We start from the raw sequence: 27247 nt of genomic DNA on the forward strand, positions 1-27247 counted from the left end.
GATGCCTCTCTTGATTCTCATCCATTCAAATCGCTTAGATTCGCCCACACGATCATCTCCCACCTACACAAAGGCATTCATAATGTATGGAAGAGCAGGAAATAACTCCTTTGGCACCTGAAATGTTTTCATTTAAACGCCAGTATTCATCGCTCAGGCTATCATAATAATGGAGTAAGCTTCATCATCGACAAAGAGATTGAATGATATTAATAATAATTATTATTATTATTTTTATTTACGACTCTGAGAGAGGCTATTAATTCATCTAAGAGATCAGTCTGCTATAATAAACCATCAACGGCAAAAGTTGGATGGGCGAATTTTTTTTATCTCTCATCCGCGATATCACTCACCTCCATGAAACGAATTCACTTTCAAAATCGCATGCAAAGAGTTAATTTTGGCGTCAACACAATGGGGACTCACCGCTGAGGTCCCAAGCCATGAATCTGGAAATGCGAAGAACCCACCGCTTACCTGGAAATAATAAAACAAAAAGCAGATTCAGAGATGAGAACAGCCTTCAGGAGGGCAAAGAACATTTTCGGAAGGGACGGGAGGAATTATTTCATGAGTTAGAATGCTTTCCATTCCGTTTGAAGCGCTGAAGTGAGCGAAGGAAACTCTAAGGCGGAAAACTGAAATGCTATGAACTAAAAAGCGCTCAAACACAGGGTTATCATAAAAGAATGGTAAGTTTTGAAGATGGTTTAACTGGAAACAGAATTACCCATAATTTATGTTTTTTTATTTTTCGAATCTTTGGTCTCAAACAGTTTTTTTTACATAATTAGTAAATTTCAATACGTGCCCTCTTAGTCGCTCGACTAGAGAAAAAACCCGCGGTAGTTATTAGCCTACTTCTAAGGAAAGTACCCAATGAGACCAGGGCTTGACTTCCCATCCGAAGGACGGAGTGCTGCATTTGAAGTGCCCTCCTCAAGGCACTATAATAAAGCAGGGATCGGGCAGGCTCGGAAAAATCTCTGCCGCCGTATCCCTACTATCTTCCTGTGAATTACTGAAAACGCGCCATTCTTTAAAGATAACCCTATATTTGATTCCTCCTAAATAGAGCCATTCTTGATCAAAATTATCAAAAATCTTTCAAAAGACTATGTAAAAACTTGTCTCGGTCTTAAGAATACATTGTTGAAACCCTGTTTTATTAAACAGAAAATTAGCCTACTGTTTCTTATTTACACTTCATGAGTTTAATAATGATAGGTGTATAACGTAAATTTGGACTATTGTAAAAGCTGATTACATTTAAAAAGCAGCCTACAAGACGGGCGCTGAAGATTAAATAGATAGATAGGGTGGAAACGAGGAATTAAACGGTAGAATAAGAGAAGAAAGAGGATTGAAGTATGTGTATCATACGCCACAGAAGGACTCGGTGGACAGGTCATACAAGAAACAGTTATATACCAATCTGTACGGAAACGTTACCATCCCAAAGCCCAAAGCGTAGCCGCTGGTACTACAGCAGCTCCCAGCCAAGTGCTTAAGCTGTGCAATGCTCTCTGATCGCTCGACCAAGTTTAAGGCGAAACCTTTGTATTTAATATAGTTCACATACATTTTTTTGCAAAATTTGAGTTATTAAAAGATGAATTCAAACATTTCCTTTATTTTTAAAACCATGAATGTAAATACAACCACGTTAATTGCGCTGGTAGATGAAGATTTTTTCGTTAGTGTATACAGGCACTGAATCCTAAAATGAGAGCCTCTGAGACCACAATTACTGCGCAAGCGTGAAGTAGAAAGTAATTATGAGGGTTGGCCGCAGCGGAGAGCGAATTGGATAGATGCGATTGAGGGAGGTTCTATAACTGGTTCTACCAGAAGCAAATGAATGCCCTGCGTTGTTTCCCCCATCGCCGGGCAAAGGTCACGTCGGACGCACGGAGCAGCCCTCGCAATCAACAGCGAAGCACGCCGACGACGACGCGACGGTCGGTCACAGAAAGAAATGGGCCCACATCCTGCCCCACGCGCTAACATCCCCGCTCAACTAGTCTTCTTTCGTAACGCATTTCGTGACTCAATCTAAACTTATTCTATCCACGGGCGGATTAAGACCGTTATTTTGATGGGGGGCGGGAGGGAACGCTTTTCATAATTTTCCGCCGCGCCTTGGTGGTACACAATACATCTGAGCGATGACAGGTATGAGGTCTAATATGCCTAGACAAGTGGCTTTTATACATCCACCAATAATTTTCAAACAATGTTTCTAAGGTTGGTGAAATAAATATGTACTTTCTTTGGAGAGCCACCTGAAAGACGCCGTGTTTTTAAAGTTTTCTAAATATACAGGGAAGGCGGCTGGGGCCGCCCCTACATCCGCCCCGGATTAAATCATTTTGAACATTTCACGGTACATAGAATACACCATATACCTTTGCCTGAATGAGTATTTTCCTTCCTTCATTTTACCTTCACCATTTTTAGTGGGATAATTTTTACATTTACATACACAGTATTCCAATCCTAATATTGGTATACTGCAGTCCTCCTTAATAAGACCTAAGTATTGCCCCTTGGTCTTTCACTGAGGACTTTTTCATCAACTTTTACGCACGTAGTTGATGTATCGAATTACGTGGCCTACCCACCGCGTAACTTTAATGCTTAAGCAGCACGAAAAGTAGGAAACGATCTCCTCTATGCACAGTACCCTAAATGAACAAGTGGTCAGCGCGCGAGGGAGCACGCAGTCCATGAAGAGGTGTCAAAGGGCCACATTGGAGGCCTCGCCTCATTACGATTCGAAGGCTTCGATTCAGTGCTGGTCGCTCCCACGTTCCCAAGGGGCGACGACCACATACATGCCAGACGACCTCAGGATTAAAACTTTCCTCAGTATTGGCTACGCAAATTTGAGTTCAAAAGACAATTTAAAGTATATCTTAGTAATCAAGGAGTAATTCATTAAATGTATCTGATTGTATGATATGTAACGATAGGTACCCCTAAAATAAGTTAAACTAGCTCCACCGGATTGGAATTGACTTCATGGTGAATTTAGCTAAAAGCCACAGCCGTTTGGAATCAAATTCTCGATTGATGATTCCAAGCATCTTTACAATGAATGCATAAAAATAAAAATGCGTCAATTTTTTATTGATTTTACGAAAAAACAGAAATCAAAAGAAAAGAACGACGATAATTGGGGCTAAAGAAAAAAATAACGTCGACAAAGAGATTCAAAGAGTTACAGGAATGGAGCATTAGCAATGAATGTAATTCCTGGCAAGTTTGCCTTACATATTCGACAGGACATTCAGCAATACATTTTTATCATTGCGGTTAATAAATTTTCACCACACATTTCAGAATTCACTTCTGCTGATGATATGGTACCATTCAGATCGACATTATCCAAAATAATACACGCAGAGAAATTAATTGGAAACTTATACCAGCGGAAGAGTGCTACCTGGCAGAAAAAACCTCGGCCAGACGAATCTGACGCTTGGTGTGCCACGTTTACTAAGATGATATAATTTAACGGATAATAAATGAACCTCTTGTTTCACTGCCTTTACTATCAACGGACGAGTCACATGAAATATCTAAAATCGATTATTAAAAGCCATCATTAAAATAGAATTGGTCAAGCGTGTGAAGAAGACGCAGAGTTTGAATGGAATGTAATATTTAGAGGCATCGGCCAATTCTCTCTTGGAATACATTTTACACTTTAAAATGTTTTAACAAAAGACATCGAGAGCAATATTTCTTATGGTCTTAAAGAAATAATAAAATGTGGGAAAATATTCAAGTCTTTCAGTACTATTCAATATTTTTTTAATTTGTATTTTCGGGCAGGTACTATCGGGTGAAAAAAACGTGCGACTAGTCTTTTAGCTGAGATACCAAAGTATCCAGAAATTGCACCCGTATTCGCCGCTACGGACGATCATACCATCCAATACCTGATTTCGAAAAGACGGGCATTTTATAAATACATAAATATACGGAATATCGCGCTATTTATTTGGTTTCACGACACATGATGGGAGCTTGTATATGCAAATAAAAAATCTACTTCAGCGGCAAAAGATAAGAGCAAACGGAAGAAGTCACTACGCGTGGACAGCCGCAGACCAACGACTCCTGTTCACTTCCTTCGCGCGACTGGAGAGAGGAAAAAAGCGAAGCAAGCCACTCGCAATTCTCAGAGAGATGACCGGATGGGTGTGTCTGCTCATTTCCTTGGTTGGGCGGTCGACGGCCAAAAAACAGCCACCTCTATCCCTGGGGGAAGAGGGGGGGGGGAAGGAAAGGGCTGCAAAAAGATATGCGAACTTACAAAATTCCCAGTTAAAAAATCAGCTCTCACAATATTCACTGCATTAAAAAATACCAACTTCCTGTACCTGTTGGTGTATTTTTGAAGCTTTTCTAGACTCAAATAAACCCAATTAACTAATTGAGAAATTATGGGAAATTCAGGAGAGTTTATTTAACTTAAAATCCAAGTATTCATCCAAAATATGGAAATGAATTTTTGGATAGTTAAAATGGCAAGGAGTAGTATCACCTACTGATCTCACAGAACATATTAATCCTCATGGGCACATGAATAGCTCACAAATTTTCATGCAGAGATTGGGGTAAGGTTTGTCTTTGAAATACAGGCAGGCTGTACGTACAAATACTCTCTGAGGCAGGGGCTTGGAACGACCTCATCACAGCTTTTTGACACGCCTGCTAACCACAGACAATATATAAATATTTCAGCGTAAGAAAATTACTCGAAGTTACACAAAATTTACGACAAATATGAAAGTTAGACGTATTTTAGAGAGTATTCCAATCCTCTAAAAAGCAAAGGAAATTTCAAGCCTGCATCCAAATGCCAACAAGAATACAGGGAAAGTAGGGAGAAGCGTCCCTAAGGGTAACGATCCAATAATCCGATTTCGGATGTAGTCACTAAAAGTGATGATAAGACGACAGCTGATAAGGGTAATTGCGAGCAAGATAAGGGCTTTATTAGGGTCACTCACAACTAGTTTCCCATCCAGAGGATCCTCATGCGAGGAAAGAAAATCCTTCGATAAGGAGCGTCCGTTGCTCAGCAACGCCACTCGACGAAATGACACCCACCCGAGGCCAACAATGCGTACATTGAGGAGAGACATCTCAATAAAAAAAAGTTCAGTCCATTCCGGGAATGTATTAGCGACTTGTATTTACAGCATATACTGACCCAGAGCTGCTGAAAAGAGCAACCAAAGATCCAAGACGGGGCCAAGTCCCATCGATTGCGGGGACAATCTGTGCTCCATAAAAATTACAAATCTCTCAATATTAAGTATAAAAATTAATTACACATGCATGGCATACAACGAGCAAGGCAAATGTACTGTGCTAACGAGTCTTTTCATATAGAAATCATTTCCTTAGGTGTTGCATTTTTGCCGTGAACAAGCTAGGTACCATACTTATTGCATTTTTTTCGCAATTTTTTCACCTGCTGATAATTTTTAGACTTAAGTTTATAACTTTATTCGAATACTCCATTACTACGAAAACGAAAAATGAGCGTAAAGTGTTTAAATGTCCAATATCAATTAAGTTGAGTATTAGAACACCGAACGGCTGTGTATTAAGTCTTCGCACAGTGGTCATTCAGGTGAGGCGAAAGTAAAATATTTAGGTTAGGGTATATAACGAGGAAATGAGCTAATTGAAGATTTTAATGAGTTTTTATTTCATATGATATCCTGTTTTCGCGGATTTGTTCTACGTGTAATCCACTGTGATCCCTAATTGATTGGATTCGGGACAGGTCATGATTTTTGGACTGGTTATATTTCGGTGGATGGCTTTTACGCGTGAATATTAATGATAACGAAACCATAATAATGGAATATTTTCATGAAAACTATAGGAAAATATTCTTCTTATATTTAAGGCATTCTTGGGCAGCACTAAATTAGAAGACTTATTTTGAAGAATTTCACCATTGAAAAAACTAACCAAAATTGTAATCAACGTACTTGGTTTTATAAATAAAGCAAAGCCCTTCAAGGCCCCGCAACAATTTCAAAAAAATATTGTAGATTGTACTCTAATAAAACGTTTTATACAGAAATTGATTGCGCCTAGCGGCGACTTTTTGAATTAAAATGTATTTTCCACAGTGAAATGCGAATCTTCGAGCGGTATTTTCCAGCTCACCGTTATAGTGTGGCACTCGTGAGATAAGCGCTCAAATAGAAACATCATCAGCGTGAAAAAAAACTCGGGAGCGATATAACGAGTAGTTTGTCCATATCTTTATTTTTTACGTTCATTTTGTAAAATAGTTGTATCGTATACTTAAATTATAAATTATCATTTATTTAAGTTTTGATTGATTACCTTAGTTGCTTTCATTATTGGAGTGAGGCTGTGGTTATCCGGCACGTTAATCCCAAACGTGAGCGAAACAACTAATACAATTGCTGAAATGATAGCTCGAGAATATAATTATATTTGAACTTTGACCAACTCAAGAGAATAAGGAAGTATGCATTTCGGTAGGTAGGTGAATAAAATAAGCTAAAATTAATATATTTGAAAATATACACAGTTTAATTTAGAGAGAATGGACGACAATCTTACGGTTGACATCAGCCATTCATCATGAACGCTACACATCCATTTGACATTTCCATTCTCGACAAAAAGCAATCTTTGACAGATGATGAAGAAGATTAAAATAGAAATTTTAAACTAATGGGAATTGAAATAAATAAAAGTAAATAAAAGTAGATAATAAAAGCATAATCATAAGTCCTCATTCCTAATATTAGTTTGACGCAGCTCTCCATTCCGCTCTCCCATCTGCCAGCCTTTCCATAGTGACTTATTTCTTCTCTTTTACATACAAAGTAACGCTAAAAGCACCAACACATTCTCATGGCCAAGCAAATAGCAAAAAATATGGCCAGCACCTATACAGGGGCAGTTTCTAGGGTCATTTAACTATAGTTTATAATCCTTTTATTTCAATGAAAAATTCAATCGCTTATTCAGTACCTAACGAAAAAACTCGAAAATATGATACCACTAATACAATACGTATTTAAAGAATGGCATGTAAGTAAATAATATACCACCAATGTTAATAGCCAATTAAGTATCAATAATTTCCCACATTTTCACTATAAATTCCAGCATAAAATAAATCTGTTCAACGATAACTTCTAAAATTTCAAAAACTATTTCGGCAAAAATCGTCCAAATTACGACTGGCGAATGGCATATGAAAATACACGAACATGCATCCAACACAACCAGATATTTACCGGTAAGAAATACCAATTATGCTAAAAACCTGCCGCAATCCATCCGCGACCGAATTCGTTTAGAATGGTGCTTCCAGAATGGAACGGATTTACAGAAAGAGCCATTTCAGAGCAACTTTTTATTTATCTTCGCGTATTTCCATGGCTACTCGCGCGCGGAGGGAGTTGATGAAATTTCCATCCAGCGGCAATTAACGCTCGGGCAAGGAAGTTTTGCGTTCCCGTTTCATAAAAGCCGGAGTGTTTTCCGCGGAGGAAGTATCTCCAACTACCACCACTAGAGTGTCCCCCGGTTTTGTTTTTCAGATCGGGCGACGCAAGCACGACGGACAGAAAACCAACCACACACACACCCTCGTCCCTCCTTCTCCTCTCCCTTTTGGCACCCCAAACCAGTCATTTATACATGAGGGGTGTATTGGCAGAGGGCACAACTAAAACAACCCCTCCCGCTCTTTCTAAAAATTTCACTCTCCCTCGAACACGTGCCCACGCTCCAAATTCACTCCTCGCGTTGATTTAATTCCCGCGACTAGGAGGACTTAACGAGACGCGGATCCACGAATATTAGGATAGACAGGGTTCCTTACTCTAACTAAATTATAAAATTCACGGTTTTTTTCAGGTTTTCACGGTATAAATGTCATCAAATTCACGGTTTGTAGATAAGGCATTTTAGGCAGAAATATTGATCGCGTAACAATCATCGGCCGCACGTTAACTAAAAATTAACAAACACGACAGACACCGCGAATGCAAACGCAGCAATGAAAGTGCTATCTCTTATGACGTCACCTATCGTTAGCAAAATTCAGGTCCGGCTAAAGGGCGTGAGTGGGAAAATGGAGTGAGCAGGATGGCAGGGAAGTGAAGAAGTGCCTGATTTTTTGCCAGGGTTAACATCTTCCAATAGCAGGCTTAAGGTCAATGTGCTGTCATGGAACACGGATCAATTAATATTTGCGCTTCGAATACACGTGTGCAGGTGAATGCGTGGGCAGTATCTGCACGTGACTCGGCCTTGAAACATGATCGCAAAATCGATTTTTCTTTTAACCCGTCTATCGTAGTTCTACAATCAAGTTTGAGATATTTCTAAGGTTTTATGACGCAATTCACGGCTATTTCCAGGTTTAATTACGGTAGACGATATTCATGGCTTATTCACAGTTTTAAGGTTTTCACGGTTGAGTGGGAACCCTGAATTAGAGAATTCTCCAGATGGCTACTGGATGCGTTGTCGCTGACCACTCATTTGAATGGATTTACAACAATGGCCACTCGCATCGCTGTGGGGTAGGGCACTCCTATTATTACAGAGAAATAAGCTGAAATAATTAGGGCTGTCAACTGAAATTTATATCAGTGATGATTTAATCTAATGATGTAATCTACCAGGGAAAATGAAAGAATAAACTTTGTTAGGTTCACTGACCTGATATCAGGTTATATCCTGAAGATGTAATTGTATTATGAAACCCGGATCGTGGTTTTTCAAATGTGTAAACGAACCCAACCAACTTCATTCTTTCATTTTCCATAATGAAAAGGCTACACACACACTAAGCCTGAAGTCATGAGTCGTTATCCATCAAATTCATAAATTTCCAAAGCTAATCCTCTCAATTTTGAAAACTACACTGTAAAAACTGAGAATGAATAGAATGCTCTCCACTCATCGCCGTGCTGTGGACATTTTTGAAAAACGATTTACGTTTGACCAAATTGTCAATAAAAATCATGCTTCAAGGGGATACACTGGTGCCCCCTCCACGTAGCCCCCCGATTCGGCGGAACAAACAACACACTCTCGGATGGCCTCATGGATCGTGTCGCTCGCTATTTCGTGCGTGACCCACTCAGAGGAGCCGAGATCGGAATCAACCCCTTTCAGATTCCATTCGCGCTAATCTCCGCCTCGCGTCGGTTCACATGGTGGCCGCTCGTCCCGCCGTCTATGGTGCCAGGGGGCGCTTCTGCGTGCGACAGGGCCCGCCACTCGCAAACTACGTCTTCAACTTCAAACTGAAAGTCGCGCGTTCCGAGGACGAAATTGCGGAGTGTCATCCTACCTTGGAACTCATGGGAAAAAGAAAACACTTTGGGATTGCGGGTGGAAAAGTTTGAAAGGAGCATTAAGCGGGGATAAGATGAGGATAAACGTGAACTAAGATACTATTTTTTTAACGACGAAAAGAAGTTACGAAATGTACAACGGTATTACCTCGGTCGTAGTAAATTGCCCACATAAAATGAAAAATCAGGTCGGCGCGGATAGATAGATAGGTGGCTTCCGACGAGAGTTGAGGTGCCGCGCCGTAGGCTGAGTCCTGCATTTATATCTTGTGCGGCTTTATTTCACCTTTTCTGTTCCCCCTCTCTTCTACGTTTGTGACATTTTTCCGCAATGAATGAATGACCTCTTTATTTTACTCATTTCATCTACATCTATATGCTACCCCGAAAGCCGCCTCGATAGCCTTGTGGCGGGGAGTGTTAAGATATCAACCGCTAACAAATAAAATAGGAAATTCTCTAAAGAAATTACGCCTAGAATTTATTAAAGTCCTTTATTTTTCGGAGGAAATACGAATTCCCAAGCTATTCCCTTACGCAAAGCGTCTCCCTTAATCTATTGTTTCTTTTGGACCTGGAAATATAAAGGGTTTCTAAAATGATGTTCTCTGTATCGCTCATAGGCATATAATATATAAATAAATTATGCACCGAAATTTTAGATACTAACAGTAATTTAGCAAAAATCTTATTTAAAGAAACGATACATATTTCTAAAGACCAAAATGGTTGCAATAAAAGATCAGACTGAATATTTATTATTCGGTCTGACCTTTTGATTAAATCCTATGAAATATTTATGCGGAATTACAGATTTTTCTTTACTTTTCATTATGTCTAGTAGATTCCATAAATTCACGCCTGAAACAACTAATTATAACGGAAAATAATAATTGGCAATATATTAATGATATGCAATTGGGCGTTTAAATCCGCCGCTCTCTAAAAAAAATGAACCAAAGTGAGAATAAATAGTTCCAGAAAAAATGCCGTTTCCTTCGAATTTAATAGTTTCCTTCGAATATCCACCAGATGAAGTAGTTTCTAACACTGCTGAAATGATTTCAAGCGACAAAGTGATCCAGTCCACTGATATGATGCAAACAACCCAAATTATCGATATTTAAGACACCTTGCTAGACTTGGCCTCTCACACTCTAATTAAGGCAACCTCATAACGATCCAAGATATCAGCAGCCTATTCCATATCACGCCTCCCGAGGGGAAAGCAAACAGCAATAGGTAAAAAGCTTCGTCGGCGGTAATGAGTTTTGCTCGTAGCAAGAGGCCAGGGGTGGTCAGGAAGGAGGGCCGGAGCGTCGGGAAGGGGTCGAGAAACACCCCCTACACTATATTTAGGGGATTTTTGGTGGGAAAGGGGACGGGGGAAACGTGTGACGCGGAACGATAAAACCATGACAACGAAGAATGAATCGCTGAGGCAGGGAAAGGTAAACAAGAGTTTGAAACAATCGATTGAGAAATATTTGCAACAACCGCAAAAAAATGCACTTAAGTTGAGGAAAGCAGTTGAGGGTGACCATCGGCATGAATAGTCTCTAGACTGAACACACTGCGTCAAGAAAACGAGCTGCTGGATCGTCGTCATGTTGCAAGGTGTGTGCACTCCTATTAGACACGACGCTTAAAGTTACACTCATCACTAGGTCATCTTTCCTTAGTAGGCCCTCAAATTACTAAATACATACAATAACCAAGTCAATGGTCTACGAGTTAAATTGGTGGAAAAGCATATTATATAGCATTTTATATTTTCCAAATCAAATATATTCAAAGAAAAAAATGTATAAAAATCAGGAAGAATACCATTTATGGTTGAATTATTCGTATTAGGATACACTTGCATTAAATTCTATAAAATAGTTTTAGGGTCGCAGGGAATTTCCAAAGAATCTTGACACTTTTGCTTGATATGGGGTTGAAAAACAGGGTCAAAATAGAATTAAATACTGAATAATACTCGTAGAACTCTATTTTACATGAAATTCAATATTCCTAGGCCAAAAACGCAGTTTATATGGGGCTAATTATTTGTTGAAGTGCTTCTGTGTTTGCCGATCTTGTGTGACAATTGGCAGAGGAATGGTAACTTTACCGATTTTTCACTTGACTTTGGAATAAAGAAGAGGTTTGATTGATAACACAGCGATATCTTTCTTTCCCTTTACAGCTAAGTCTCTCAACAAGTCTTTTCTCGTAACCATTGCGGGACTCTACAAGTTTTCTTTGCCTCGCCGACCATTAACCTGACTTCATAACACGCCAACTTTTAGAGGGGATTTAGATGAAGAAATATCCTGAGAGTATATTACCAATACGTAGCTTCCGGCATTAAAATAATGGGCTAAAGAAACTTCCGTCTCCTTCACTCCACCCATCGCACTCGCAAAAGATAATCAGCAAAGGCAAAGAAGATGAAACCACTCAGCCTGAAGAAGAGTCATCTTCAACAGAAGAGAAGATCTAAAGGTAGTTCGCAAATGCTTCAATATCAACTATACAAGAATACATTTCGCAATGAAATCGCGTCGTCGCACTTTCCACTCAATTCATATATCCAAAGATCAGGGAAGCAGCTGAAAATCCCTTCATGTTCAATCCGGCAGCTTAGAAATGCAACAGCTAGAGCGCACTTCAATTCACCTTGGTCGCAGCCGCATTTTTTCCTGCATCCTCCGTGTCATTGCACATAGACAGGTATACTTCGTCGCATTCCACACATTCAACCGCAAGGATTTCACATGCAGGCAATCCACCGATCACGCTGACCTCTCGACAGATTCCGAAACTGCCCGCTGACCTCCGCACGCCGAGCTCCCGTCCGTCCCCACCATTGCGGGCATTCCCACCGAAGGATCACCTATTCTAAATTTCCTTCTAAGTTCGGGCAATAAAAGCACACAAAAATACAAAAAGTATCATACCACGTAAAAAGAAAACATTCAAGTTACATTCATCGATATGTCATAACGATCTTCCATGAAGTTACACCTGAAAATATTGCAGTCACTGATATACTTCTAGCATTTGTTGTATTTTCTTGTTTTATGAATAAAAAAGCAAAGAATTACTACATTTCTTTGATTTATTATCGTAATAAATGAAACGTTGGAGGAAAAGTATTTCACAATGTCCCTCCCCTGTAACGATGCTCGCGCGCCGAGCGCCAACGATCTCAGCAGAGAGTAACATACGTGATTCCTATTCGCTTTTTTTTAAACTTCTGGCTGAATTCTTTACTTATATACTTCTAATACCATTCATTCGTTTGGTATTAAGTATTTCATGATGTAACTTCTTTATGCGAAACTGTTTATCAAGCAAGACAATCACAAGAAGATTGGAATCTAGTTTTTCTGAAATTTCAATCGTTGCATCATTATAAATGAATTCACACTACAATATAAGTAAATTTACATTATATGGCCGTTAAATAGTTCAAAGAAATAAATTCTGCAGTTATTTTACGAATGGCACTGACGGATTATAGCCTTTTTTTATCAAATTATATTCACATGAATATTATTTGAAAAAAGGAAAGTGTAAGTTTCTATAACAAGTAGCGTACTTTTGAAGCTTTTACTAAAGTTAATGTTTTTGAGAACAATTAAGGAAGCAGTAAGATAGAACCGGGATGAATGTATACCGGACGAAATCACCTGTATGTTCAAAGAGAGTTTTAAGACAGTCGAAAAACCATGGCTTTTTTGCGTCTTTTTTCCGGACCAATGTACGATCCGACTTTTCCTACCGCTGGCAGACAAGACTTCTCTCTCCGCCGCATCGGCCATCGGCTGGCATCTCCCAATCAATAGACTCTGTGCTGCACTGTGATTGCTTGCCAATGCCAAACTTTAAATCCGGTCTCGCTACTGGTGGCTCGCGTCGTCTACATGACGGAGCGAGTTCCTCCGTTCCTCATCCTCCCTCTCCGATCCCGTCGGCCTCATAACCGCGGCGGCGGCGCCTCCTTTATCCTATTTTTTCTTTCTCTTTCCTCCCCATCCTCGAGCGCACGGTGCAAATGTCTCGGACTTGCACACCCGGTATGAGGCGACTAACATCGCGGAATCCTACTAGGATCTCGATCCACTTGCTTGCCAATGCATCCGCCACATCTTTGCCCGCCTCCATACAGCACCTCGCCGCATTCCAGATAACGATTCAGACGACGTTCCAGGAGACAAAGACAACGATTCGCTGCCAAAGATGCGATTGGCCATTTATGAAAGAGTGGGGCACAAAAACTCAAGTGTGACACGTAATAAGAATGTCCATGGATTGAACTAGTGCGTCCATTTTAGGTTCCATCTTCTCCGCATGGAGCATCTCATAGGTACAAAAGTATTGTAATGGTTTGCTTCAAACCAATTCAAGGCAAAAAACGAAGAGAGATTGTTTTTTTTTAAATACGTATCAAAAACCATAATGCATGTCTAAAAAACAACAATCCATCCTGATTGTAAACTACGACGAAGAAATATTACTTGCTGATGTTCTCTCCCTATCACATTCCGCGTTGCTTTAACTCCCATTCATGAAACTTCACCCACCTTCCCCACCTGGAAAAATGGTGTGACTCGCAGACACGTTATACCTTGCTCCCCAGAGTTCCTCTCCTTGGTTAAATCCCCACATGGCTCCTAATTCAACCTCAACCTTACTCCCTTACATTTTTGAAAAAAATATTACATTGTCTTTATGAAGGAGTTATCCCAAATGATGTACTTTAACTGTCTCATTCCCTTCACACAACCTTCCCCTATCCTTTATGACTATCCTTTAGCCCCCCCTGAACTAGTGTTTTTAAGAGATGGGATTTCCTGCATCTGTACCAGATGATGCAGCGCTGCAATGAAACCGAGTGTCCAAAACTATATATGTGTGTGAAATTAACAAAAAACATTGTACACAATCATTGTGAATACCAAAATGGCCGAAAGATTGATCTCTACTGAGACTTCTAGCCTCGTCCTCGAAACGATTAATTTTAAAATGCAATACTACACGTGGGTACTTCCTTTGGCAAAGCCTAAAAGATATAATATCAGCATAACAAACACGAAGACAACATGAAGACCAAGTAGAAGAACAAGAAAATTTTGCACAAATACGCCGTGATGGAATGGTATCTTTCATACTCTTAGAATCCAGTTCCCTCCAAACCCACCCCCTGCCTATATCTGGCCAACAAGGTATTGAGCGCCAGTTACAAAGAGCGTTAAGAAGTACCGTCATAATTATGAGCGGGCTATCGAATCGCGATCGTATGGGAGCCATCGGCATCACCGAGTGCCAACGCGCGATTATTGCGTCTCAGAGAAATGTGGCCAAATCCATCGGCGGCAGACAGAATTCCGGCGCCATGATAAAAGCTGTCTCGGTGCCAATCTGTGCGGGTGGGGAGGGGCTGGGTTTCCCTCCAAAGGGCCAAGGTTGTAACACCGCTGGGAGGATGCATTTTTTCCATGTGCGACAACTGCGTAACAACATCGTAATTCTCTTATAACTTTCACTACAATATGGAATTTAAAACAAAGGATACTTTACTGATACATTAAAATTATGAACCAATTAACGACATAATGTACAAGGGATGATGATGGTTATACGCATAAGGCTATTGCTTTCCGATACTCATTAACACTCGCTGGACGTACGTACTTATATATGTGGGAACAGAAAAAACTGAAAATTAAGCAACCAATAGAGAGAATTCAGGGAAAAAAAGAAGTTGCGAGTGATTGAAGCGAAGTCATAAGGTATTCCAAAAGGAAAAGCACGAGTAGTGGATCGATCAATGGAAACGTAGAGCAATAAGAAGCCGAGAGGAAGATTTGGCACGTAAAGGAGAGAGGGGCGTGCTAACGGAACCACGCGGAAGTTCGACGAGACGAATTTGAAGCCAAAACCGATGGGAGGAAAGTAAACGGATACGTCAAATGGGGACAAGATGAATAGGAGAAAGACGGCATCCGACCATAAAAGAGAGGAAAAATGGTCCAGAGATGCAGCTGCCTATCCCAGATGCATACGGGTTGCAGAGGAGCACGCTTCCAAAAGAAATACAATGCTTTCTTGCTAAGTTCACTTCATATCACTGAGAGATCATCGAGTGGATATAGTCGAAATCCGGCTGTACACAAAATAATTTTGAGCACAGCAACAATGAAATCTTCTATTATTGCATCATCATTTGTTTTTCAACAACGGAAGGCGGGCACGACGACCATAGTGACGTGATGCGAATTCCGAGACTAAAATGAAATCATCATCAAGAGAGGGCAGCAGCTGCACCCCCGTAGGGAATACAAAAGAGACAGGACATGGCGTAACTCAATAATCTTCGCGCTCAGAGGCAAGCGTTTCCTCCTCAGCACAGTCGCCACTACAGTATAGCAGCAATAGTTACAGCACAAGAGAGGATAGGACACGCATGCGCTGCACTGCAGCCGCAGCACGAATAAAAAGCACGTGCCATTTGAATGTGCGCACGGTGTCCATCTTGCGCCGCCACAGTCAGATTGGCGATAAAAGTCGTTCACGCCATAAGAGCTTCCCTTTCCAACCCATCTTCGGATTCTGCAATGGAAAAAGGCAGGTGGCACACTTACTTTAAAACTCAATCAGCAAATAAAATTAAGATTAACAAATTTATTTACCTACAGGAGGTAACAATAGTTCACGTGAATACGACCTGGTCCCCTAACATAATAACAGCTGAGATTAAAGTGTGGACAGTTTACCCTGGCGCATTTTCAATCTCCAGATTGAAGCCTGCAAGCCATTCATGCAATAGAGAGCCTCTAATTAAAAGCACACAATTTTTTTATATTTAGCGTAATATTCCTCCAGCATTAAAAATATTTCATTCGACGGCAAAGAAGGAAAGATCTTTTCCTTAGAGTTCAAGTCGATTTATTTGAAACGACCAAGGTGTCCAAGATGATGGAAATGGATTGCAGAGGCTGTAATCATACTTTTAGAAACGCCGAACCTCGACCTTGGTGGCTTAATTGTGCGACATCGGAGAGTATATTTCGAATCCAAATCAGGATAAATGATTTTTCTTCATAGAATTCAACGAGCTCTTGAGAGTCTAGTCAACGAATACTTTTAAAACCCATACTATCTGTCGCGAGCGGATCCGTATTTTTGAAACTCTAACTTCAGAATGCCGTTCTAAATATACCGCCCGTTGCTCAGGAAAAACTTCAGATTTCGTGCATACAAATCACCTTCGATAAAATAGTTTTCACTACGAATGTTATCTCCATACCTTTTGCTTCCATTTTTAAAAGTATGCGTGGGGAAAAAATAATTTACCAATCAACATATTATTATCACGCTGTCAATAGTAAAAAAAAAAGAAAAACATCCCCCGTTCATCGAAATGCGAAAATGGTTTGCAATGAAAGAAAGTGATTCTGATGGAATATAGTCAAATGTCGTTCACTTTGCACTTTAAATAATTCGGCCCAGAAGAGAGACGGAGGTTGATCCACGTCCTCTTCCGCTCGCCCCTCAAGCAATCACCTTAATAATAATCCTCCAATCGGAGCGTGGCGTGGGTGCGTCGCATCAGAGTCCTTCGTCCACACCCACCCGCACCACTTTGCCCGCATTCCTCTGCTGCCTCGGGCAAACAAATCGAAAAGCCAAACCAACGCCGGTCGCGGCCTGTTTACTCGCCCCATGCATCTAGGAGACCCCCAACTGGAATGCGAATCTATTCCCCCGCACATCGCCAGATCGCAGCACAGACGCGAAGAGAGAGAGAGAGCAGTCAGCCAGCCTCTCTACATCAACATACAACCCCAAAAGCCACCTCAATAGGTGAGGGCGGCAGATGCTATGGCACAAGCAGTTTAACTACGTGTATATAAAAAATCAAGACGTGCGTCGGTAAGATGCCCTATAAACGGCTTGCTATTGTTAAAGCCCTATAGTATTCCAGGGAAAAATACATTTCTATTCCTATCCGTTATTCTGAAGTATCCTCCTTCGAAAATGGAATCCGGCGGACTTAGATATATATTGTAGTTATAAGAATATGTTCTCCATGTCAAAAAAATTGCCTTAAGAACAAATTCCCCTAGACCGGGAATCGATAGAGGGACCATAGCTTTCACCACGTACCTCACTAAATTGCCATGAGGATCAACGAACCTGGATATCGTTGTGGTCTTCGCGATGGCCCTAAAATCTGTGGTTCGAATCCCGGTCCAGGGGATTTTTTCCCAAGGCAATGGTTGCGAATGTCACTGCCGGCTGGGTTAAAATATTACTTTATCCATGAAAAATTTTCCTCATCGCATTTAGTGCGAATATTGTTACCGTTCATGCGGCAGTGTTTAAAATTTCACTATTCTCCCTGTCACTCTGAAAGATGTCTGTTAGTGAATCTTGAAGCAATCTTAGCCTAGCGCGTGGGTTCCGAATCTCTTGCGGCTCCCAACCTTATCGGAGTAGAAACCCACTGCATTTATAGGGCTGAACCACATATATTCTTTCATTTTCTCCCCGCGTATATTTCAAATTACCATTAAGTCTCAAATATAGAAGGACCTATATGGTGTGATCTGACGTCTGTATATTGCCTTCATCAACAACTTATGCGTGGGGAAGTTTAGAAGTCCTACGCAATCAATTTTACGCCTAGCACAGACGTAATATGCTGCTACTGCGAGAGCTGAGGTAGTTATACGTAACGAGCAAAAGAGTGTCGGATACAGGATCATTGGAGACCACGCACCCTCTCAGGGCGCACGCTTGCGGCGGTGGGGTTGCAAACACCTCGTTCCCGTCAGACACTCGAGTATCGTGGTGGAAGGGATATTTTTTCGGCGGAATTGAAGCCATGAAGGGAAATTGAGTAATAACTCTGAATAAGGAACTAATTTAATCTCCAATAGTGAAGATACGCTTTAATGGCGATGAAATTTTCAAATCCTTGCATGCAAAATCTTTTGTTCTTGTTTAAACTATCAACTCTATGAAGAAATTTTAATTCGTCTACTTACCGGTACTAATACGAGTACGTAGAATAAATATACGGCTTTCTATTTCCCTTAATTATATGTAATAATAAAGTTACATGAGCAATGAGTACAGTGTAAACTAAAATGGCTGTGTATGATTTTATTTCAGCAATTGACAAAGTAAACCAATAAGAGAAATAGCTACCATGCAACTAACAATTAAAATATTTTCGAGATGTATTTTTACTTTGAAAATGAATGGATTGGAATATTATAAGCTAGTTTTTGTCATATATATTGCCAACAAATGAACTCTGAAATTATTTGTGCCATCAGTAAAGGCTACATTATCATTGATAATATCCCTTTTAATGAAACTAGCAAGAGACATGTATCAAGCAAAACCTTTAAACCATTTTGTCATTTTCTACGCTTTTGTTCATATTTCACTGGAAATTCTCATGCTTGTAGACGAGAAGGACTACAAAGATGCCTATCTTTATTCAAAACGACCGATGGCTTCTCTAGAGGCAGGGTGCCGCTAGACTCGGCGGCTACGTCCTGGGTAAATATTGTTTGAGCTAGCATCTTTCAGAGCGACACGAAGAACACTATCTCAAAACCCTACTATATTTCTAAGTCCGACTGAAACGATAAAATTAGAGAGATATTTTTCCCAACGGATAGGTATAGGAATTTTTCCCCCAAATAGATGCTAAATGATTTAAATAGTTCCCTAGTGGGACTCAGTTGTCAATTCAGGAACATGTACCTTCTTTTATATTTTTATTGATTACGGCTGCTAAACGCCCGCTCCTGCAATACGCCCATTGTGGCATCTTGCGGAGAAGTGTGTACGTAGAAGTCAGATGACTAAGTCGATCATTTAAAAGAATGATTTTTCCCTTCACTATCATCAACAAGAGAGAGAGAGAAAAAAATTTTAGGTTAGGGGAGAATGCGACACGAGAGAAGGACGGACTCCTCAAATTCAGGCGAGATGATTTGCGCATCGAAACAACAGGTTGTCGGAAAGAAGGCGAAGGGTGGGGGGCGAGGCGGAGAGAGGATTTTAAGGGCCAAGAAGGGCAGATGGAAGGCCCCTTGGCGGACGAGAGTCACCTGCATCTGTTACCACGGCAACGAGTCACTCCACGCATGGGAGAAGCAAAGAAACGATGCTCACATAAGAATGATCGGTAAGACTCCGAAAATAAGTGCAGATCATGTGGAGACAGATAAGGTGAATATTAAGGGGTGCATTATTTGTAGTGAGTAAGTTTACATTTGGAAAAAACTATGGTAATATTTCCCATTTGAGATGTTGGAAAATATTGACAAGGGTCTATTGAACATCCTCTTAAAATTTTTTAGACGATGACTACTGTTTTAATGCTAGAATAATATCGTCATGATAAAAGACCGTTTGTGTAAGTGGTTCGTCCTCTTCACCAGATACCTTCGCAGATAGTTCGCTGCCATTGAATGATTAAAAATAGGCAGGGACGGAATACAAGATGTTTGCCGTAATGTTTCATATACGGATACATTTAAATTTCTGCAATTAATAAAGAATCCCTCGTAAATATTGCAAGATTCTATATCTGAGGGTAACACAGTTGGGCACAAAAGCATGAGCACTCCATCCGTAAAATACCCAAATGATCCAAAAATATTATTTCATTACACGCATTCCCGGCCACAAATATAAAGAGGGAAGAGTTTGCTTCGTTCATGACCGTTCTAGTCTACCGAAAAGGCATGGAAAAGTGTCATTTGGTCAGCGGAAGGCACTTGAGACATAATCGCTCACTTTTTGATAGCACTTCGAAAGTCTTTAAAGGCCAAATACACCACCATGGATGCACCAAATTACTTGGTTTAGCCATTACGCGTACTAGGATCTCTGAATTACCGGTCAAGTGTGAAAACGCTTACACCTGCCAGTACGGAGCGTGAATGACAACATGGCTCACTATCAGTAGGGAGATCTGGGATCGATTACCGAGCAGACCAATAGAATTTTTCATGGATAATTTTATCCATGATATGATTAACGTTGCACCATGGGGCGTGACTGGGTACAAAGTAACTTTTATGAATGAGAGCCTGAAGAAATCCAACATCAAATAATACGAGTGCAAATCAAATTTATATAAAATTTGTGCGCATGTTTTGTAAAAACAATCATTTTATTCTTAACACCAGTTAAATTATAATTTTGGTGGAATAAGTCCCCCAGCATTTTTCGTTGTATATGAAGCACTTTATTTAGAAGATCACAGAAAATATATTTTTATATTGTAATGATATTTTTCTTCTTCTTATATTTAGAAAAAATCTTGAAATCAGTCAATTTCTTACTTACACAACCACAATATAAGATGAATTTTATTAATATATTACCTAGTTTAATGTCTTTTGATAATAAAAAGAGAAATTTCAATATAGCAAAGGAGCTCCTTCCTTTATAAGACCGCAGCGTCGCATCGCATTTTTCTGGCCGTTTCTTGAACTAATATCCATATTCAGCTTTAGATTCCGAATAAAATCGAGATGTAGTTCCAATCATAATTAAATTGCTACAATAGTGCATTGCCATCTGGTCCTAAGTTATCTCGAAAATTTCAGCTAGATAGCTAATCAGAAACTGAGTTAAACTTGAGTTTCAAGATTCAACCCGGACAAGACGAAAAACAACACAGAGAGCTTAGAAAAACGTTGTAAAATAGCTCTCCAAACAAATGTCTCACTTCTCAAGCGCAGGGGATGCGAGGGTAGGAATAGCACTTGCGTCGCGCGGACCTCGAACCACGGAACGTCGGAAGTGAAGTCGGAAGGCGGAACGGGCGCCCAATACGATGGGGACTCAATTCAATTTCTCCGCAAAGGTAGGGCCGCCGCGCCGCAAGCTTTTCTTTTATTTTCGAAAGGGCGCCTCTTCCGGTTCACCTACGCCTCCAATATCCGAAGCATTCCAATTTTACAAGCAAAGAGGCGGACTGACTGGAAGACACGGGAAATTGACTCGTCTAAGGGAGGGAATCGCAAGGCATCACGGGAAGGTGAGGAATCGGCTCTTTCGGGGGTGGCGGGGAAGGTGGGGGCTGGCAATTTCCCTTCGATAAGCCTTTGTCTCCGACATCTTCGCGTGGCCTCGTTCACCTGTTCGCATCGCGGGGCAGCATCGCCTCACCGCATGTCCCACAACTTCGCGTCACTTTCGTGTCAATTTCAACATGGGTAAGACTCATGAACCTTGCGCTGGAAATCCTGATACAGGAAATCCTATAGAACTTGTTTTTGATTTCTGTAGTCAGCTGTAATTTATAGTTATTGGGTTATAGTTCTTGTTATTGGGCCACAATAAATTGCCTACATGTAGAAACTGGCCAAACCATTGGCGGTATGTGGACTATTTAAATAAATAAATACTCTAATATTATACCATTTGCATTTTTGCGTGGAATTCATTACACAATTGGACTATAAAGAATGCTCTTAATTTTTTCATGTAGGAGAGTTTAACCTAAGTTTAGTTTTACTGGAAGGAGTTAATTCTACAATTGAGTTTTTACCAAAAGGTACATTCATTTTCTTTATGTGACATTTTAATGTACTTTCAAATTTAATACGCAAAATACATATTTATTTCAATTTTCACTTATTTCATTCCTGTTCCCACCAATCTAACTAGCGTTCCATGGTACATGAGCAAGAACATGATATACCTATGAAAAATTGTAAACAATTTTAGAAGTTTTAATTTGATCCGTTAATAGTAAAGGTACAAGTCTAAGCCTTAAAATTCTTAAAAAACACACAAAGTGGTTTTAATTGTTACCATTAGACTGAATCCTCAGTAGATATATTGTTATTTACATTTAAAAAATTGAAAAAGTTTTCTCGGGTACAACACCCTCCCCTACTTCATAAGACGCTCCACCCATGTTCGCTCAAAATTTTATTTTCCACAAATTTATTTCCGGCGAATGAGTAATCAAACACAGAAATATTTTTAAGTTCTAACGCAACACCAGGCTCGGCGAAGAAAAATTTATCATGCCATAACTACAAAATGAATGGTGTTTTCATACAAAACTAATGAAATGAACTACTGAATAACATCATATGATGGGAATCATCATATAATAGAAAAAACGGTGAAATTCAATCGTAGGCAACTAACTGCACTGCTTTCAGAGCTATTAGCATATAACTTCAGCTGTTTAGGTGAAAATATAGGTACAATTTCATGAAAATATCGTCACTGTCTACCTAAACTCCTGAAAGAGTAAACGAAGTCAAATGGTCATGGCATAATTTCCAATCTACGAAGTGTATAGCAAAGTAACCTAGCCTTGATTATTTAAGTCCTAAGTATGTCAACAACGGCCGTCTATACTGAACAAATATAAACCAAATTCGGTAACATTTGGCAACGAGCAGGGGCATATTTGTTCAACCCCACTTTTACGAGCTCCTTCAAGAGGCTGATTACAACGACCGAACGGGAGTCCTAAAGAACCCCCAGATTTACAGAGAGGCGAGCATTTTCATCCGCCCACACTACTGCCTCACACTCTACCGTATTTGGGGCCGCATATGCCACAATCAAGGTTTCCTCCTTCATAAACACAGCAAACTTCGAGTGGCCAATATAATCCGAGGCGGCCATTGTTCCCTCCAAACTCTCGCCTCCCATTCGTCGGACCCGTTTCCCGAGACCTTTTCTCTTGAGCCCTTCTGTTGCCTCCGACTCCCTTGACTATAATTATTCCATTCAATTGGGCGGATGGATCGAAGCATCCCAGTCTCCTCTCTTGCTCAATGACATCAAAGAAGACGAGACGACCGAGCTCGCTCCATCTCTTTCAGTTGTCCTAACGCACTTCATTTGTTTTCATCTCGGAGTGGATATCTACTATCGTCATTAGTGTAAGTAAACAATCCTAAGATTGGTTTGATACAGTTCTCCTCTCCGCTTTCCTATCAGACCTAGCCTTTTCATATTGACGGATTTATTCTCTTTTACAACCTTTATGACCTATCCTATGTAACCCGTTCGGGGCCGTCCCTTGCCTTTCCTCCCTTCCACCTTCTACGATCGTTTTCATCGCGCCAACACACCTCATGATGTGGCCGATTAAGTTGTCCCGTCTTCTCCCTTAGGTTGTTAGAAGACTTCTATTTTCTCCTTCTCTTCTTAACACTTACTAATTACTTACTCGGTGGATCAATTGTATCTTCATCAATCATAGGTATGTCCAAAGACAGGCAATCCTTAGGAAAATTAAAGTTAAGAGGGGGAAAGCATCTCTGAAACGGTTTTTTCCGTAGTTCTCGGAGGTGGACTTTTTCTACCTAAGTCGATTACTTTTCTCTTAATCCAGTGAGTAGCTAATAATTCTTACAGTAAGGGAAACTAATTCGAGGCTATAACATTCTTGTCAGTATGGAAAGCAGTAGATAGATATTTCATACGACATAATTTCTTGTGATTAATGATTTCAGGCGTGGCTACGTAAACACTCTGGAGTTGTAATTTTGGTAAGCGGAGGAATAATAATTCACCGCATTTATTTTTACTGCTCTCATCATACTAAGGTACAAAACTCAACTCTCTCATGGGCACGCAGCAGAAAATTTGAGATTCTATGCTAACTTTTCAAGCAAAATATTGTTCACATCTGACATGAGATCCGTTATAAAAACCGAAAGGGAAATTTTAATAATTTCATGCATATAGGTCACATTAATCCTACCCACATCGTGGCATCATCTTTTGTAATTGGCCTGTGGGACCTAGTCATCTGTCAGCATTCCGCAAGCACTCGACCGGTGTCCGATTTGGACGCGTGAGATTGGTGGCGATAGATGTCGTTCCCTGCACTCATCGTCCGATCCCCTCCCAAGGGGAGAGATTCCCTGTGTCCAGCAGACGCAACAACTACTTCTCCAGCTCATATCAAAGATAGCTATACCCCTAATTTTACAAGTAAATGGCCTGCTTATATTATGAGACTTCGTTGTATGTGTACATTGGAGAATTACTATAAGTATTGTAAAAAATATATTGAGAACCTGAGATGTCGTGTGCCCAAGGTTTAAGTGGCGTTACAAAAAAATTACGATCATTAATGAGGAAATTTAATAAATAAGAGTTTGAGGCGATCCTTAACATTTTTATGTTAAAAAGAGCTAAATTTAACAAATATTGTCGTTCACTAAAACATAATCTGGCATATTAATTTAAAATAATTTATAATGAAGTATGTTAAATTCTGAAATGAAATTTCAATCATGGTGACAAAACAGTTTTACGCAAGTAAATAAACTCCCAAACCTTTCAGGTTTTCATTTCACCATTGATCGAAATTAAATTATTGTTACATCATCAATTTTTTTTAATTCAGCAACTTAGCAAAAGGTTTAATAGAAATAAATAAGGAAATATAGGTAAATATACAAGACGATTAAGAAAAATTCTCTGGATATATGCCGAGGACTTATAGGCATTCTGTTTGCAGCTTCTCGAAAATACGAGAAACTGACAAATTTAATGTAAAAATTAAGAAATATGTGTACTTCCAAACCTAGAATGAGGAAGCATACACTGATTATATAACTGGTTTGAGATATAATATTTCTATTTGAGGTCGCATGCAACGCAAAAACCAAAAATATGACTATGCATTCATATCGAATACAATTCGTCGAACGTGATATAAAATTGAACGTCGTATAACGTCGAAATTCATATCGGTAGAATATCCAATCACACAGATACTCTCGATATGTAAATGTATTCAGAGTCGATTTATGACCAGCAAATCGCATCACACATTTAGTCACTGTATATTATCAGAGCATTGAGCAATTATATTCCAGAGTGAGAAAAGGATGAGAGACAACTTTTCATTTCACAAAAAGGTGCCATTCCGATCCGAACGCGTAAATGTGAGACTATAAAGTCCTAGTCATTTGCATCGTCCACTGCAAGCCCTCGGAGAGCAGTACTTCGTTTGGACCTCCCACTTGTCGCCGAGGCCCACGAAACACTAACGCCGTCCACGGAGACGCGGTTGAAGCAGAGAATTTGCAATAGACCTCGCCAATGCTGGGATCCGAGAGAAAACGACAAGAGGCATGAAAGATTAGGACGGGCATCGAAATGCCAGCGGCCATAAACCCAGGCAGACCGGCCGTAAAATTCACTGCGCTATTACCGATACGAAAGGATACGATTTATGACCAGCGACGGACGAGTTCATAAAGGAGGGACTACTTTTATAGCGCCATTAAAACGCGATTAAACGGATCGGATTATCCAACCTATTACACGACATTCGAAGCTTCATTTATTTATTTATTTCCGCATCTGATCTTCAATAAAATCTAATTTCTCGCTACAAACTATAAGAATCGAAGCACCTTTACCTGCCATATGAGGCTGAAAGCATGGCGCGATTGTTCGGATTCGGTGGGACGGGCATCGACGCCAGGCGATTTGGCGAAAAGCATGGCTCGTCCCGGGGTGATGACGCAGTTTTAAGCACGGGTCAACAGATGTGTTTTTTACTCTCCAAGCACCTACAATTAGATGAGTTCTGTTGTAGGGCTGCCGCAAGAATGCATTTTTGCACAATATTCAGTCACTTCACAATAATAGTGCGAAGGCTTCCTCGGCAATCGAATTACCGTATTATCTTCGGGTTTATGCCGCATTGATTAATTCTTTTAGGGGACAACTACTTCGCCCCAGAAATTAATCAACGTGGTAAAAATCCCGACGAAAATAGGGTTATTTCACATTTCTCTTCATGCGGTCCAACCACACGCCTCAAATTTGTCCTTGGAATATCAGGATCACGAGAGTGGTGATCACTCCTCTCACTATTCAACTCCCTCAATGTTTCAGTCGAGACGCTGTGATACCCCTCGTGTGGCCACTGCATCGCTTCCGAGCGGAGGTTTTTCACCACACCCCTGGCGTACCTCACTGCCATAGCAGCCCAGCCCTTAATCAGGCTGATGATCCAGCCACTGGCGCTTCGAAGGTAGGTACGGTGAATCAAAAGTATTCCTTTCACGGCGATGGAGGACGTGCACGGCCGATTGAATGCCCGCTTCCGATGGATCAATGAGAGAGAGAGCTCCATTTAAGAGACGCGGTTAGAGCAGGGCGAGCGGAAACGCACGCGTTGGAGGGAGGCACGCTTAGAGGGCTGGGTGGGTGGGGAAGCCGTGTCCGCGGAGTAAAGCACGTGAGGTGTTCGGAGAGCGCGGAGCGAGCAATGGGAGAAAAACCCGGTACCGTCAGTACACGGTTCGGGCTCGCGAGAGGAGGTCACTCGGGTTGGCTGCCGACGCAGTCGAGGCAAAGAGTCGCTGGAGAGGGCCACACTGCCCCTGACCTCAAACTACATCGCTACATGAATTAGGGAAAAAATCCCTGGGTTATTCTTTTTCATAGAATAATCCACCATTTCTTACAACATCATCACTGATCGACAATCCTAAGATTCTCGGGATACCGCGTGGGTAAGATTATATGAGAGCGCCGACGTTTCGGGTTTTTCGTCTCAAAGAAATTCAAGGCATTTCCGACTTGGTCAACTGGGAAAATCAGCCATAGTCGAGCATAGCCTGGATGAGGACCATAAAATACGGTGGGATGACACTAGAGTTTTATGGTGATCAAATCAATTTTGGGATCGTTTAACCAAAGAGGCTATTGAAATAAGACTTGAGAATAAGAATGTAAACAGTGACACCGGATATTCGATCAGCAGCTCTTGGAATAGAACTCTTAAAAGTATTACCCTTGCCAGAGCTATGTCTACGCTGGTC

The 27247-nt window shown here is 40.5% G+C and overlaps 1 protein-coding gene across 1 annotated transcript in view; it reads right to left on the reverse strand.

Moving 5' to 3' along the window:
* Positions 1 to 27247, reverse strand: part of LOC124155640 (extracellular serine/threonine protein CG31145) — a 532953-nt gene that overhangs the window by 392609 nt on the left and 113097 nt on the right. The window lies entirely within an intron of this gene.

The sequence above is a fragment of the Ischnura elegans genome, chromosome 1 (assembly GCF_921293095.1).
Source record: "Ischnura elegans chromosome 1, ioIscEleg1.1, whole genome shotgun sequence".
Lineage (NCBI taxonomy): Eukaryota > Metazoa > Arthropoda > Insecta > Odonata > Coenagrionidae > Ischnura > Ischnura elegans.